Source organism: Pinus tabuliformis, chromosome 8 (assembly GCF_031772625.1).
Source record: "Pinus tabuliformis cultivar Carrire ecotype Pingquan chromosome 8, CPIR1, whole genome shotgun sequence".
NCBI lineage: Eukaryota > Viridiplantae > Streptophyta > Pinopsida > Pinales > Pinaceae > Pinus > Pinus tabuliformis.
The window spans coordinates 504,481,655-504,499,218 of NC_142294.1; positions in this window are offsets into that span (position 1 = coordinate 504,481,655).

Consider the following 17,564-nt stretch of genomic DNA (forward strand, 5'->3'; position numbering starts at 1 on the left):
TTATTTAACTTTAGACTAGTGTAGGCGTTAGGGTGGTCTATGGAATCATTGTCTGACTATGCTAAAAAACTCTGACTACCACATTAGAAGCATCGACATGAACATGAAATTTTTTGGACCAGTCGAGAAACTTTAGAATAGGCACCTCAACCAACTTCTTCTTTAATAACTAGAATGATTCCTCACATTTTTTCATCCATACATAAGGAACATACTTTTTTAGTAATTCATCCATTGGAAAATTGATGTTGGAATAATTCCTTATGAATTTTCTATAGTATCTAGTATGCCCCAAAAATATTTTGATATGTTTTTTATTGACTGGAGGCTTTAAATCCAATATTACTTTGATCTTTTCCATATTGACCTTTATTCCTTCTTTTGATACTACATGGCCTAATAGTATTCCAATTGGTGTAGCAAAGATGCATTTTTTTATGTTTAAATATAAGTGAATATGTTTGCATCTCTAAAGAATTGGACGTAGCCATTAGATATGATATTTAGATAATGAATAGACTCTCCAATCATCAAAATGTACCACCATTTTCTTATAAATGTATTCCTAAAAATATTTGACTACAATTCTTGAAAATACAATAGGTGCATATTTTAAGCCAAAAAGCATTATCCAATACACGAATGGTCCAAATTCAATAACAAATGTAGTTTTCTATTGATCTTCTTCTGCAGTGGGTACTTGATTGCACCTTGAAAATCCATCTGCAAAAGTATAACATTCATGATCCACTAAGTTTATTTTTTCATCCACAAAGGGAGTAAGGAATGGATCAATTACTGTGAGTTTGTTAAGATCGTGAAAATCAACACATATTATCAATCTAGTGGGGTCATGCTTTTTAGGTTGCACAACCATGGGACTTTCCCATTCTAACTTTTTGATTGGGTAGATGATGCCAGCTACTAACATCCCCTCTATATATTTTTTTCACAATGGGATTACATTTATGTGCAAGCTTATATGGTCTTTTCTTTATGGGCTTGGATCCTAGAATGAGGGAAATTTTTGTTTCCCCCATTTCTTTCACGAGTCCCTTGAGACCTTTATAATCATGAGAAGAAACATCTTGGTATACTTTTAGTAGGTCGATAAATTTTTTTGTTTTTTGTTTTCTTACTAGTAATCTCCTATTCAAGCCATCGTTGGTCAATTCTCATTTGATATATAGAATTCCTTTAATTTTTTTATCTACATCCTATTGAGATTTGTAGCTTGGGAGGTACTCCAAAACCTAGGCTTGAGGGTTGTCAAGGATTTGTCACACAAGTGTAGCTTGTGTGTTTGAAACCCAAGCTTGGGGTTTTGTACCCATCGATGTTGGGGCCAAAACCATGAGGCAATTTCTATATGTGATGGATGGAGATGATAGAGGATGCCGAGACGAACTAGACATAATGAAAATCATCGAAATTTGAGTTGTAGAAATGAAGATATTAATTTTTGATGTCAATATGTGGGTTTGGTCAAGGTCGGTTAGGCGTTTAGAGACCTTGTGACAAGTTGTCAAGCCAAGACATGTGATTTGATGGAGCCCTTGCATTGTGTATAAATATAAGGTGGAGGAGAGCCATTTAACATTTCCAAGAAACATATTTCATATTCTACACATCAATAAAGGTAGTGTGAGTGCAAGAAGCTCGATTGCAGGACCACGTGAGTGTAGGAATGCGTGAGTGCAGGAATGCGCGAGTGTAGGAACGTGGGTGAAGGAATGCACAAGTGCAAGAACATACGAATGCAGGAACACATGAGTGGAGGAACGTGTGAGTGTAGGAACACACAAGTTCAGGAATGCGAGTGTAGTAACGTGCGAGTGTAGGTAAAATGAGTGAGGGTTGAGCATGTAGAAGACTACATCGGGGTGATGCGAACGCTGAGCATGGCTAGGTATGTATTATATTGATGTGTTAAGGTCGAATTGATGATAGTGGATGATGTTTTAGGAGAGGAAAATTTGGAAGTCTGTTAGCAACCATGTGGAGGGATTTATTAGGCGGTTGATGCCCTAACTAGCAGCAAATGCTATGACAAATTTGGTATCTCGTGGACTGTTGGAGGGCGGCGTGAGAGTGGATCAAGTGTGGATAGTGATTGGGAATTGTGGTTTGCTAGAGGACATCGTGATAGTGCTCAAGTTGGAGCCCATTTTGCAACACTTTGATGGAAAAAAGTAGTTCCTAGAGTGGCAGTTGTTGAGCTCAAGGGTTGACGAACCAGAGGAGCAGTTGAGCCACCCTAGACTTATATGTGGAGAAGGAATTATACAACATATTATGGGAATTCATTCTAGACTGTGTTCATTTTGGGAGATGGACATCTTGCGGTGATAGGTGGCAGTCATTCGTGACCTAAGTTGGTCTTCATTGGAGTAGCACAGGAAGACCCTAGTGGGTGAAGTCCCTAGGTAGCTGAGGAGAAACAATCGAAAGATTGAGAGTTGTTCACAAGTGGATTTGTGAAGAACTTGAAAGGAGTCTCAATGTCTTGTTTCCTTGATGGACTAAGGCACAACTAGTGAGAAGATTAAATAATTGAGGTTTAGTGGTTAGATGGACTTGGATCGTTGATAGAGGCAGTGCTACATATCAGGAGCCAAAGGACTAGGGAGGTACAGGGTACGACCAAGAGGATCTGAGAGAGTCGAATGCATCGTCTAGATGGTCAGAGTATCTTGTTGTGGGTATATTGGTTGTCTATGGACTGACACCAAGCCCCAGTTTTTTATTATTGTACTAGTGGATATTTGATGGCCATTATCTCTAGTACGAGAGCCCTAGACTGTTATATTATATGTTGATTGATATAATGAAGGTGTATTGAAAAATGTAAAAAAATTTCCATATTTTTTGCACTAGTAGATTTACCATTATTTATATTCCATTGTGAAAAGCATTATTGTCATGATTCTTGGTCTGTTAGCATCAAAGATTTAAGATTCTATCCCAGACACCAAGGTTATGGAAATTCAACATGGTATTAGAGTGTATCTAAGCTACTTTGAAGGACAATAAATTAGAGTATGCACAATGAAGCAATTCAGAGGAGTTTTTAGTTGTCTAGATCATGGAGGAAAGGTTTCAACTGAAGACATGGAGATCTGGTCTTGACTCGCTTGGTAGCGATATTGGTTGGGAGTTATAGTGGATTGGTGACAAGCCTAGTGGGCAACAATTTGTTGTAGGGAAGATTGTTGATCATGGACTTCTATTGATTTGTCATGGATAGTTGGGACAACTCGAGGGTTTCTTTGGTTTGGACAAGATTAGGTTTATCAAGATGGCTTCATGTGATAGACTGGAGATTGGCAGGCTAGATTCTTCATCAGATCATGATGTTGCATATCCTAGATTGGAGGGATTTTCACAAGTGGTATTTGATCAAGGAGGATGAGTGTTTGTAGGAATGAGCCAGTGGAGATCATGTAGGCTTAGAGGGAGTCTAGCCTCAGAGGAAGAAACCATATGGATGTTTAGGATCTATATGTTCAGATGTCATGAGTTGGAAAAGGCATTACCGAGATTGCAGGGTTCATTCTATAGAGTATGTTGTAGTGATGGATGTCAAATTGGCTAGTGTCACCAAAGATGACATTGATGGAGACTTCCTAGTGTTGGAAGTACCTCCCTCACTAAGAGGGAGTGTTGATATTTGTAGCTTGGGAGGTACTCCAAACCCTAGGCTTAAGGGTTGTGAAGGATTTGGCACACAAGTGTGGTTGGTGGGTTTGAAACCCAAGCTTTGGGTTTTGTACCCATCAATTTTGGGGCCAAAAACATGATGATATTTATACATGTGATGGATGGAGATGATACCGGATGCTGAAACGAACCAGATGTAACAAAAATCATTGAATGGATGGATGGAGATGGATTAGAGACTTTGTGACAAGTTGTTCAGCCCACACATGTGATTTGATCGAGCCCTTGTATTGTGTATAAATATAATGTGGAGAAGAGTCATTTAACATATCCAAGAATCATCTTTCATAGTCTACACATCAAGAAAGGTAGCGTGAGTGTGAGAATATCGAGTGCAAGAACATGCGAGTGTAGAAATACATGAGTGCAGGAACACAAGTGCAGGACCACGCGAGTGTAGGAACACGCGAGTGTAGGAAAGCACGAGCGCAGGAACATGAGAGTGCAAGAAAATATGAGTGCAGGAACATGCAAGTGCAGGAACATGCGGGTGCAGGAACACGCGAGTGCAGGAACATGAGTGCAGTCAGCATGAGTTAGGGTTGAGCATGTAGCTGACTGCACCATAGTGACACAGAAGTTGAGCGGGACTAGGTATGTATTGTATTGATGTGTTAGGGTTGAATTGATGCTAGTGGATGATGTCCTAGGACAGGACAGTTTGGAAGTCTGTTAGAATCCATGTGGAGGGTATTCCTAGGTGTTGGATGTCCTAACTAGGAGAATATGCTATAACAGTCTTTGTCACTAGTGGACCGTTGAAGGGTAGCATGAGAGTGGACAAAGTGTGGATAGTGATTGGGCATTTATGGTTTGTTGGAGGACAACGTGATAGTGCCCAAGTTGGATCCCAATATGCAACACTTTGATGGACAAAAGTAGTTTCTAGAGTGGCATTTGTTGAGCTCAAGGGTTGAAAAAACAGAGGATCAGTTGAGCAGCCCTAAACTTGTATGTGGAGAAGGACTTCTACAACAGATGATGAGTAGTCCTCCTAGCCCATGTTCATTATGGGAGATGGACATCTTATAGTGATAGGTGGCAACCCTACATGCCCTATGTCAGTATTCATTAGAGCAATGCAAGAAGACCATAGTGGGTTGAAGTCCCTGAGTAGCTGAGGAGAAGCAGTGGGAAGATTGAGAGTTGTTCACAAGTAGAGCTGTGAACAACTCGACAGGAGTCTCGATGTGTTGTGCCCTTGATGGACTAAGGCACAACTAGTGAGAAATTTGATAGATGACTCATGAGGTTCAATGGTCAGATGGAATTGGATCATTGATAGAGGAAGTGATGTAGATTGAGAGGAAAAGGACCAGGTAGGTACAAGGTGCAACTGAGAGGAGACAAGAAAGTTGACTACATCATCCATATGGTCAGAGTATCTTGTTGAGCATAGATTGGTTGTCGATGGACTGGCACCAAGCCCTAGTTTTGTATTCTTGTACTAGTGGATTTTTAGGGCCATTATCCTTGGTATGCGAGCCCTATACTGCTGTATTATATGTTGGTTAATATAATGAAGTTGGGTTGAAAAATGTATAAAGTTGTCGATATGTTGTGCCCCAGTAGATTTAATGTTGTTTATATTACATTGTATAAAGTAGCATCATTGTGATTCTTGGTTTGCCAGCATCAGAGATTTAAGATTCTATCCTAGACTCCAAGGTCATGGAAATTCAACACATCCATCTAGTCGAGGGCCTTTGACTCATTGACTATCTGGTCTCCGAATTTTATTTATTTATATATGGGTGGAAAGTGTAGTTTATTGGAATTCTCAATTTCAAGCTTTTCCACTTTATACACTTATTTAATTTTTTGGAGATTCTCGGGATGTTCCTTCTTCCAGTAAAAACTTTGACCAGTAGTATGAGATTCTTCCATATCCAAATGACTAGAAAATTTTCCACTCAATGAGAATGACACATTATTACATACAAAGGTCAATGATATATCCATTGATTTTTTTCTTTAGCATTTTTCCTTGAAAGGTTCTTTAATATAATCAGTTGTATCGACCATTTCCAACTCTTCTAGTCATAATTCAAAATCTTTAATAAAATTTTCCTTTAATTATTTCTAGTGTAATTATTGACCACGAGCTTCCTCCAATTTATACCATTTGTTAGGAAAATCATCCAAATTATCGAGAAACATGTGAGGACAGACCCTTTCATCCCTATACCCAATTCTTCATCATTCCGACTGGCAGGTTTGTATATGAAGAACAAAATCTTTTCTAGGCTTAAATATTCAGATATTTTCTTGTCCTGATAACTTTCAACCTCCAAACCTTTAGATAAAATATATTTTTGTTGTTGTTGAGGTTTGGAATTGGTTCGAATGAGTATCCCACCAATGGGTTGCTTGGCTAGAGAAGGTATTCAATAAACTTTGCATTCTCCCATGCTCTTCGATAGGTTTTGTTACTTGCTCCACATGATTTGTAGGAGATTTCCATTCCTTGAATCTAAGTAAATTATTAGAGTCCTCATTTAGATCAGATGGTAATAGTGATGGAATTTCTTTACTTTTATTCCCTAAAATTATGGGTACAACTTGTATGGAAAAACAAGGTCAGACCTTCTTTCTTGGTGTTATCACCTAGAATTTCAGTCAATGTACTACAGTCCATGTACATAATGTTGTCCCAAACAAAAATTTTTTCATTGTCATGTGTGATGAATGGTTATAGTCTTGTGTGTGTTACTTAGGGATCATGTTTTAAAAAGGTATTGATGTGAATCATTGCAAAAAAACCGTTAGTCATCCTCCATCATAATTCTTTAAGGCATGTCATGTTTTGTTTGTGTCATTGGTCCTTTGCGCAGTTTCGCAGCGCAGTCTGATTGGCCAATTTGGCAGCGTAATGATGTTTCCGCCTTTTCGTAGCGTGTGATTTATCAGCCATTTCGTAGCGAATTCTGTCCATTTATAGCTGTTTGCGCTACGGAATCGGGGATTCGGGGTTTCTGCAGCGCATTTTCTTGAAATGTCAAGTCTGGGGGGATGAGTCATTAGGTCCGCTCATATGTTGTCAGTTGATGTCCTCTCCAAGTCATTTTTGGTCATCATTCCGCTATGAGGTTCAAAACCACGCACATAAATATCATTCAAAGTGATTTATGATGTATGGTTGTATTATGATAGTTGTTATTAGTGCGGGAACTGATTTGTTTGTATGACAAAATTATTGAAGCGAAAGGGAGCCCGAGTTTTCATTTAAAAGGACCTGTTTGCAAGCGAGCCTGTATCCCAAAGTTTGAAGTTCTCTTCTGAGTTGAAGCTGCTGTTAGTTTTCTGTTCGAAAGTTTGCAAAGTAAAATGGAGAAAAGGGAACATCGATCCGGTAGGTGCCAAAGAACAGAACCAGTGGGGCTTGATATTACTTTAAAGGATGAAGGTGTAGCAAGAGCTTTTAAAAACGCTGGTTGCTGGAGGTTTTGTGAGAAGTTGCAAGGAGGGCACGCAGAGGTAACAAAAGCTTTTGCATTGAATTTTACTGGTTTAAACTCTAAGGTGTCAATGCTAGAATTCCTTGTATCCCAAGAAGCCATTTCTAATGTGACTGAGATCCCTAGAGGTGGAAATGAATGGTTCAAAAATTTTAAATTCGACATGAGCCCATGTAAGGAATTTTTGAAGGAGCCTTATGTAAATGAGGATCTCACGAAAGCTGTGCCAAGGAGTTACGTGAAAGAACATTTTGCCCTGCTCCTCACATGCATCCAAAAGTATTTAACATGCGAAGGGAGGTATAACAAAGTGTACTCATATCATTTTAAGCTTTTGTTACATTTCACAGGCAAAGCATCAATTGATATCCCTTTCTATTTATTTAGAAGCCTAAGTAAAATGTGTGATAAAATTCAGTTGAAAAAAGATGACTATGAAACATCACTGTTCCATCATGGTTTGGTGAAGTTGTTAGTGTTAGATGGTTTGCAGAAGATTGGTAAAGATTGGGACTCCTTTATTTTTATGGCGGGTTTTCAGAGCAGGACGGGCCTTACTCCATTGCCTGTTAGGGAAAGGGAGAAAACAATTGAAGAACCTACTCTGGCTGAGATCAGGAAGGAGGTGAAAGATCTAAAGAAGTCCAAAACCAAGTTGAAGAAACCAGTCAAGCCTGTGGTGATCAAGGAGACACCTAAATCATCATCAAAAGAGAAGGTCAAACAGAAGAAGGATGCACCTGCACCAAGTGAAGTTGAAAAGGGATCAAGAGTAAAAACCAGAGGTCAGTTGAGCAAGGAGAAGGGTAAGTCAATTGCTGTTGAAGAGAGTCCTGTGTCAAAAGCTAGTTTAACTGATTTGCTTGAAGCAATTGAACTTGAACAAGATCAGTCAGTGCAGATTGAGCCAATGGAACTTGAACAAGATCAGCCAGTGCAACCAATGCACATTGACTTAACCCAATCTTCACCAGAGAGCATGAAGAAATCAAAGGCTTCGAAAAGGTTACGGTTTGAGGAGCCAAGTGAAGAATATGTGTTTAAACCAAGGAGGCCAATTACAAGAAGACAAATGAAAGAGGCCGAGAAAGTGCATAAAGAGGAGGCAGCTGTAAAAATGCCTAGTACAGAGTTTATTGAAATTTTGACTAAAACAGTGCATGCAGCCAAGAGTAAAGACAAAGGTAAAAAGGTTATTATTAGCCAAGGAGGGAATGTCATAGCTATCAAGAACCAGGCAGGAAAGACCCAGGAAGAGGTGCCTCAGACCAAGAGTTTTTCTAGAGAACGTGCAATGAGATATGCTAGTTATAGAAGGGCTGTATTAAAAGGCAGCACAAGTCTACTGAAGCAAGTTGGCTCAGGGTCTGATGTATTTTCATGGATGATACCAGCACTTAAACAAGCAAAACACGTGAGAAAGCTGAACATGTGTCTGAGATCAGAAAATAAGGCTTTGAAGGAAGAGGTTAGCAGTTTGAAGAAGAAGCTAGGTAAACTAGCTCACTGACTTAAGAGGAAAGGTACTTTTCAAAGTTTTGATAAATTTTGGTTCAAATTCTATCATTTTGAAGTTATTTAGGTCCCTAGCACCTGTATAAAATGTCTGAAGGAATCATGAGTTTAAGCAGAAAGCGCTGCAAAATAAATATGTTTTGTTTTGACAAAAACAGTAGTTTCGTAGCGCGCTACGAAACTACTGTAGAACGCTGTTTTATAAGAAAACAATGAAATTTGATGATGGGGTCAGCAAATTTTGAAAGGAATTCCTCGAGGACAGGAGGGAGATTATACATGGATATCATAGCAACTCAAATAGTGACAGGTGTGAGTTTTGAAGAAAAAGTGAAATATTTTGTTTTTTGCTAAAGTGTTCTTAAAGGCACTTTATGTCCGAATTATTAGGGTTCTGGTAGGGTTACCGAGATTGTTGGTTAGCACACTTGTTCAGTTCACAAGGCATCCAGATCATGAGGCAGATGGTGTTATGCGTTATTACTGAAGGATTAAGAGCTTGGAGCATGGTTTTTAAATGGTGAAGAAGAATGGAAGACAGGGACCGTGAAAATAGGGTGTTCATGTTTACTAATTAATAAGCCATCTTTACAGCTAGCACCCGAAGGCCAGCTCATTCAGTGAATGTTCCTCAATATATCTCAGCCACAACAGAAATTGTATAGCTGTCAAGGATCCAAGGAGAATCATGCACACGAGAAGATAGAGTTGGGCTTTCAATGTAATTAGGATTCTCTGCATTTACAGCACAATACCTTATGTATTTAATAAGTTTGTTTTGAAATAGATAAGGTTAATTAATGGTAGATCATCGAGCTCTCCCCTCATGCTTGTTGAGGAGACTCAAGATAGTTTTAGTTTTGGGTTTTCCTATATATAGTGAAAACTCTGATGTAAGTAGGGTTGGAGATTTATGAAAAAACAGAGTTTTTATCAGCTCATGTAAAAGACTTTGACAGTAATATAAAGATTACTTTTTTCTTCCCAAGATTCATCATGTGTTCAAATGCTCAGAATGTGTGAAGTTTTGTCATTATCCTTTAGATATTTTACAGCTCACTAAATGTGCAATCACTCTGAATTCACCTAGTGCTCAGACTTCCTGTGTATATTTACGAGTTGTGGTTCTTTTTGAGAAATGTTTTGAGTGTTAAACATTATATGCCTTGGCTTCTATGATTGAGTGATTAATAGTTTACTGCAGAAGTGTATGACTCCATGAGCCCAATGGAAGAAGTGTTGATTTGTTTTTCCAACCAGCTTTATTTTCATGAAATGTGTGAAGAGTTAGCCATCTGTTTTTGTAATTGATTCTTATCAAAAGTCTGTGAGAGAGCCCTCTCTGACTAAGGAGGCTAATCCTTAGTCTAAAGTCTGGTTGAAATAGTTACATGAGATCTTGCTAGGTAGCAGCCCTTAGTACTGATTTTGTGATAACACTTGGTATGGATTCAATTGTCCAACATTCCTTCGCCTTAAACTCATAATTCTCAATTTTCCATTCATAAAGCTCGGTGCCAAAGTTTTGACCAATGGAAAGTGGGGAACTAGTTAAGATTTCTCTGAATGCATTAGGCTCCACGTTGTCTTTGTCTTCTACAGGACTTGATATAATCTTCTTGTCTCTGAATCTTATTCCCATGGTTCGACCCATGGATTTCCTTCACGGGGTTCAAGAGGAATGATCATCTTCTTATTATTAGCTTTATGTTTGATTTTGAATTTTTCTAGAGATATAATATATTTCATCCTTCAACCCAATGGTTTCCCGAGAAACATTGAGTAAGATGGAATACCATCTAGTAAGTTGATAACCTCAAAGTTGACAAATGTCATAATTCCCAAAATCAATGTTTAATTTGTCACATCGTTCTGATTTGTTCAATGAACCTTTGGTGAACTAATTTTATATAGTTAGTCATCATATAAAGGGCTAGTTTTCCTAGATTAATCCATGTTTCTCACAGAAATATGTTTACTTGTGATACAAATTTGACCACATATCTATTTATTTTGAAGTCGATTTGGGGGTCATGATCATCTAAATGTTTTCTTGTGAAATATGTCACAAGTTCTTCCACTAATTTCTTCCTTCATTACACTCTAATAGATGTAAGAGTTCAATAAGGTGACCAACTAATTGTTCTTCTTTTAACAATTCCATAAATTCCTCGAGTAAAGTATCCTTTGTCATTTTCTGCATGTCAACTTCATTTTTTAAAAATTCTACTACTTTTCCCATATTATCATTTTGAGCCTACATATCTGGATAATTATCAATACCTTTAGTTGGTTGAAGGATTCACTGACTCCAAGAAGTACTATTTTCTTGAATCGCGCTGAACCTTGTGATGACATGGAGATTTTTCAGATTTAGAATCTCTTGCTTTGGGATAGTCCTTAACAAATTCACAACTCTTTTTTTAATACCTTTTCAATAATTTTAGGGCAGTCCTCCAATGAGTGATCACCTAGACTACACATATTAAAAAAATGTAAATAGGTCTTATCTTTTAGAGGATATCTAGGTGTTGTATGGCCCTCTTGCCAGCATGTAAAACAATAGAATATTCCTCGACCCTGGTCACTGCCTCAACAATTATATCCTCCATGTTGACCACCGTATCCTCCTCCTCCATGGATAGGTGGTTCATTATATTGTTTTGAAGCTTGAGTATGATAAATAATATGATAATTGTGCTTATTCTTCACATTAAAGGGACATTCTTGAGTTGAGTGGTTATTATCTTCGCACATGCCACACCATTTTGTCTTAGAATTACGCAAATTATATTAACACTACTTAGTACAATGATTCGATGCAATTTGGCATATATCAAAATATGCATTCAATCCGACCCATTGAACATCTTGGTTGAAATAGTCAGCCAATTTGTACTTATCCTTGGTATTCTCTTCACTTCTGCAATTTATACACCAAAGATTATTCTTTTGGAGAGATAATGCCCGTAACGAACTTTGTAGTTATTCAATATCTTCTTCCAATTTATTGTCAGTTCTTGAGTTCTTCAAATGCCCTTCGTCATCTGTTTTAATGCATTGAGAAAATTTAAGGGCTTCTTCTAATGTCTACATTTCGTTCATCCTTAGTGGTCCTAAGATTTTCTGCAACCAGCAAGCAATGTACCACTAAACGAATAATTCTTCATCAATAACATATGGAATCTAGCTTAATAAATATTTGAATCGCTTATCATATTCCCTTAATATCTCTTGAGGTCACTGTTTAATATCTTTGAGTTCTTAAGTTGCAAGGTGTTTAACATCTTGTGCTTTGAAAAATGAGAAAAACCTTGTTTTAATATGAATTTTTCCTTTTGTCTGGTTTTCTATGATATTCATAAACCAAGTAAGTGCTTGTTTTTGAAGAACAACTACAAACTAGGCCAATTTTTTAATCTTCATCTGTAATATCATTAGCTTCCCAAAACTTCTTAGAGATGAAATGATGCTTCTTTAGTTATTCATATCCTTCATAAATATGAATATGGTGTAGCACCATTTTTACTGGCGGGTGTGTTTTTCTAGCTAATCGACTGGTAGGTCTTATCGACTTCGACATTTGGTTGATGCATTGAGCTTGAACTATTTTCTTGGTTGTTGAATTCTACAAAATATGACTCATTAGTTTGACACCTTTTATCTATATATTTGGTGAACAAACTTGTTCCGGGTCATGACTCTTTGACATTCAGACTTGTATTATCATTTCCTTTGATAGATAATTGTGGTAGGGGAGTTATTTTCATCAGATCTCTAGCTTGGAGAATTATTTCTTCATTTTCTTGATTATCACTCCACATTTGATTTACATGAGGAATTTTGATTTCTAGTCGATCACTTAAATTGCTTTGTTCATATTTCCTATGCAAAACAATGGATGTTTCTGAATAAATATACAATCATTGTTGGAGGAATTCTCTAATGGCTGGACTTGATATCGATACAAGTGGAACTCATGGTATTCTAGGATCATAGTCATAAATTTCCACATCATCTACTTGCCTTTGAGGACTTACTTGTAGACTATTAGCCTCTGCGAAAATGAACAGTGCTACACCTATCAACTCATGATGTTGAGCATCAGAGGAGTCCCGTGCATCTTTGCTCTCACGTTCTCAATTTTGAATTTTGTTTCTTTGGTATTCTTCCATTATTTCTTCTCATATTTTCTATCTTTTCTCCCTTGCTAGCTTTTGAATGTTAGTCATCTGTTTATACAGTCAAAGTCCATCTAGAGTCCTTCATCTACTATCTTCCTCTTGTTGCTTCTTAACAGTCAACCACTTTCCTCCCATTTTAATTTATTAATACTTCTCCTTTTTCTTCTTTTCCTTCTTCTGATTTATTCTTCATGAATCATTACCCCCCCCACCCCAAGTTGATTTGTTTCTATCGACAGTAAGAATTTAATGGTTATTGAAGAGGTGATCATTACTATACTATATGGCCAACTCCTTTATCAAGGAGATACTTATGAAGCAAGTTCAGTATAGTACATAAAATGATATTGTGAAAAATGTCAAAAAATATTGCTTCAATTCAAATAGAAGTTCACTCCTCTATTGCTTGTTCTTCACAAAATTCATCGATGAACTTTTCAACCCACTCATGAAGGTTATCTCGACAATCATTTGTGAGTTTCAACGTTAGTTGGCTCTCATCTTCCTTATATCATATTAGTAGTGTAGTCGAGGAGTTTCTTAATCTCAGCAGGGCTACGTCGACAAACCGTTCATGTTTTTCCATGAAAAAATGCACCCTATCCTCCATAATTGACATTCTATTTCACCTCATGTAGTTCTTCTAGTAATTATTAATCTTCATCTTCCAACACTATTGTATCTATTCTAAATTTGACATTTATTTTTTCATGTTGCAAGTGCTCGAGTCCAATACTATCGACAACGAAACCAATGTTGTAGTCTAGTAGATAGTGCACATTGGTTACTAGTAGAAAGGAAAACAAGAACTCACATAAACATATGCAACATAAGAATAGAAGAAAAGACACAAAGTAGCAGATAACCAACAAAGAAATAATTTTATTATATTCTCTTGAGAGTCTAATCAGAACAAGTACATTGATATATACATTGTCATATATATATCCAGTCAAGACAATTACATCAATTTAAATATCATTACCAACTTAGCCTATCTGACTTAGACCGTCAACGTGACTAGAGGGTCAACCAACTTTACAATTTGGATTCCCAGCTAGAATAGGCTAGTCAACCCCTCCAACAACACGAAACTAGCAAGTTAGTATTAAAAAATGATTAGGAATTTGGAAGAGCTCTCTCAAATTCTAAGAGTAACTAGGATCTCTACTTCTGAGGATGAAAAAATCTTGACAACAGTCAATAACTTATCTATCTCTCAGTAACCACAAGGAAATCAACAATCCTCCTCTGATTCCCTTTTCCAAACTACTAAGGAAATCGAAGAATCATGGAACACATTAGAGGGATAACAACCATTAAAACCTGAGATTAAAGAGTTTGTGACATGCCTATCTACAGATCCTTTAAGCACACAAGAGGATAATCATCTGATAATAGAAGATCTACTTGGTACAGTAAAGGAGGATATGTTAAGGGAACCAAATAAAGAAGTAAACCAAGAACATCTTTATTTTAATGAAATATGGTTTCAAGCATATATAAGGCCATATCACCCCTTTATTCTTCATTACTTCTTGATATCATAAAAAAAATAGTTGGTTCTTCAGACTAAGGTATGCATTAAAAACTATATTTTAAACCTAAGTTTGAATGCATTTTTATACATGTTATGCACATGGATAGATTGGAAATACTCATACACTTGAGGAGATATTTGTCTCTCTCAAGCAGGGTAGGAGAGTGAATACAATTCAATAAATGTTGCATACTTCAAAAACTTAGTTTAGTAATAAGAATGGACCACCTTTGGATACCATAAAAAAGTTGCTAGCAACATCAAATTATTTTCAAGTACCCTCTTTATCCTTTCAAGAAGTAAAGTTTGTAGAAAACATGCTTTAACAAAATGAGATGGATATGGTAATAAAGGGGGGAAATCTTCCTATCTTTAACCCTTCATTATTTTAACTCTTTCCAGTTTGAAAATAAATAAATAAAAGTAATAAATTTTGAGCTTGCTCCGTTCCTTCTTCTACTCATTAAATTATGAGAAGGACAACTACCAAGCATAATTTTATCCCTTTATCTATCTTGGTAGATTACTTATGGATAAGGAACCCCCCTAGAGTTTTCTTTATGCTTTTCAAGCTCTCTAAAATTGAAAACATTGGTGAGCATTAACAATCCTAGGCTCAAGAAAAATCCAGAAGGTAGTATTTGAGTCTTCCTTAAGTTTTTCAAACTCGTTAAAATTGGAAACTTTGTTGAGTATCAACCATCCTAGGCTTGAGAAAAATACATAAGATATTCATAAAAGGAGATGTAACAAAAATATTTGGGGCTTAGCTACTAGACCCTAGTCCCCTTGTTCTTCATTTCTATTGTAATCTTTTTAGAGTTACTAGCATTGTCAAGTGTGTCCTCCATATTTGTAAGGGCATGAGCATTACATTCTTTCCAATTTTAATATTTTTACTGGCACAAAATTTTCCAGTGCCAAAATGTTGGATTTCTCTTGGCTGTCGATAACTTCCAGCCTTATATCAATAGTTGCAATGACCAACCTTCCCATAGTAGCATCAAAATTCGTATTTTTGGTATTTTTAGCATTGACAAACAATATTGTAACAACTATATGATCTTTCTTGGATGCATCACAAGGCTCTAATCAACCATGTTCATTTAAGGTATAAGGAAAATATGAGGTAATAAACACATTAATCTCTCTTTATTTATTTGAAAATATGGAGGGCTATGATAACATGCTTAAGCATAGTGACATGATGATATCTGTAAATCCATTGTTTTACCAAATCTCCCTTTATTTTCATTTATTTATGTGATTATACCCCAAAATATTCCTTACACATTTTGTTTCCCTACCACATTTTGGTGGTTGTAATTGTTTAGATATGAAGTTCTTTATAGGACCACCTCACTCATACTTGCTACATCATCAATTATTTGAAATATGACTCTAGAAACTCAACAAAAGCATTGAAGCACTTTTATAAGCTGTAGTGGTTCTTTAAGGCTTTGGAGAGGAGGATGCAATGAAAATATTTTCCTAATTAGGTTTTTATCCACTGGTGTGAAGATAGAAACTTTGTCAACAACTACGAAAATTTCCAAACACTTTAATTATTTCTCCTAAAATGTAAAAAGGAAAAAAAAACTATTGCATGATAAATATGGGCTTTTGGTGCAATGTGGAGCAAATATTTTCCCAATATTGGTTTAGTTTTCTGACACGAGTTTTAACTAGGAAATATGTTGAAGTTTTGGTTCCATCACTACAAATGGCAGAAGTTTTAATACAAAATCTCTCTCTCAAGAAGAACCTCCCCAATAATAATGCATTGGAACCTTTGTCCCTCTCGCCATTTATTTCAGGAATTTGGCATTTAGTGCTTAGAGAAAATTAGCTTAAAATATTGTACACTTGTGTCTTTCTCTAACAAATTTTAAAAACAATAAATGGTCAATATTTGTGGACATGGTAGATAAGTAGTAGTGGTTGTTGTTCCTTGGTGAACACAATGCACAGACTTGTAAGGATTGTTTCATCTACAACTATATTTATTGAGGTTCTTCCATATCATATACAAAGAGGCAAAACATTTCACTAAAATGAACATTTTAAACATATATATTCATATTGTGTTAGAAGTTGCTGATAAATTTAGTAATTTAATTGGTTCAGTATATTATCTTGACGGTGGTATAAAATGTTTTGATGGAGTAGTAGTATGATGGAGGGGATGCCAAAAGGCACCTAAAGAATGTTAAGATCCAAACAAAAGAAAACAAATTGCTAGAGGATCTAGACCAATTATTTTCCACATCCTTCAAAAGCAATTAGTGATGACAAGTTTATTGGGAAGGTTGTGGAGGTTTTTAGTGGTGACTGTATTGTTGTTTCTAATGATTCTCCCCCCTATAGGAACCCTTGGGTCGAATGTAGGGTCAATTACCAAGTATTAGAGCTCCAAAAATTAGCAATCCACAAGATTGTAAATTTGATTATCACATTATGATGTTGGAGGATACAACCTGAAGTTGTTCAGATCATGCACATCTGCTCTCTTCTAATGGATTGCAATGATACTAGGTTTCATTTAAAGGGCCTTTTCTATTTATGGCATCATTATTAGAGTAAAGGATTTGTCCATATATTCATATTCTATATTTGATTCATCATTTCATAAATATATGAATACTTCATTACTATTGTAATTGTGCATTATCGAGGCTCTATACTTGACTTGAAGAGTGAGACAACGTTTGTTGCATTCTGGTACATTATTCTCACTTCTATATTCTCTTTTCTCTAGGTCCAAATAGATCCCTTCATTGGGTGAAAGAATGAAGATGGGTTACACTTTTAGCCCAAATGTGGCAATGAAATTTCATGTTTTTCCTCTTTTATTGAATTGAAACCCTCAAAATTCATATAAGAATTGTGAATTTTGATTTAGACTAAAAGTACAATATGTGAAGAATTATGTTGTTTTCCTAATAATAAATTTTTCAAATTTTTTTAGTGTCGTAATCTCTCAATTTTCCATTAAATGCAATATATTTCCTTGCAATTGTTTGCAAAACTTAAGAGGTATGCGTGTGTTCACATAGCATAAATTAGTCTAAAATGTGTAATATATATATATATATATATATATATATATATATATATATATATATCTATATATATATATATCTATAT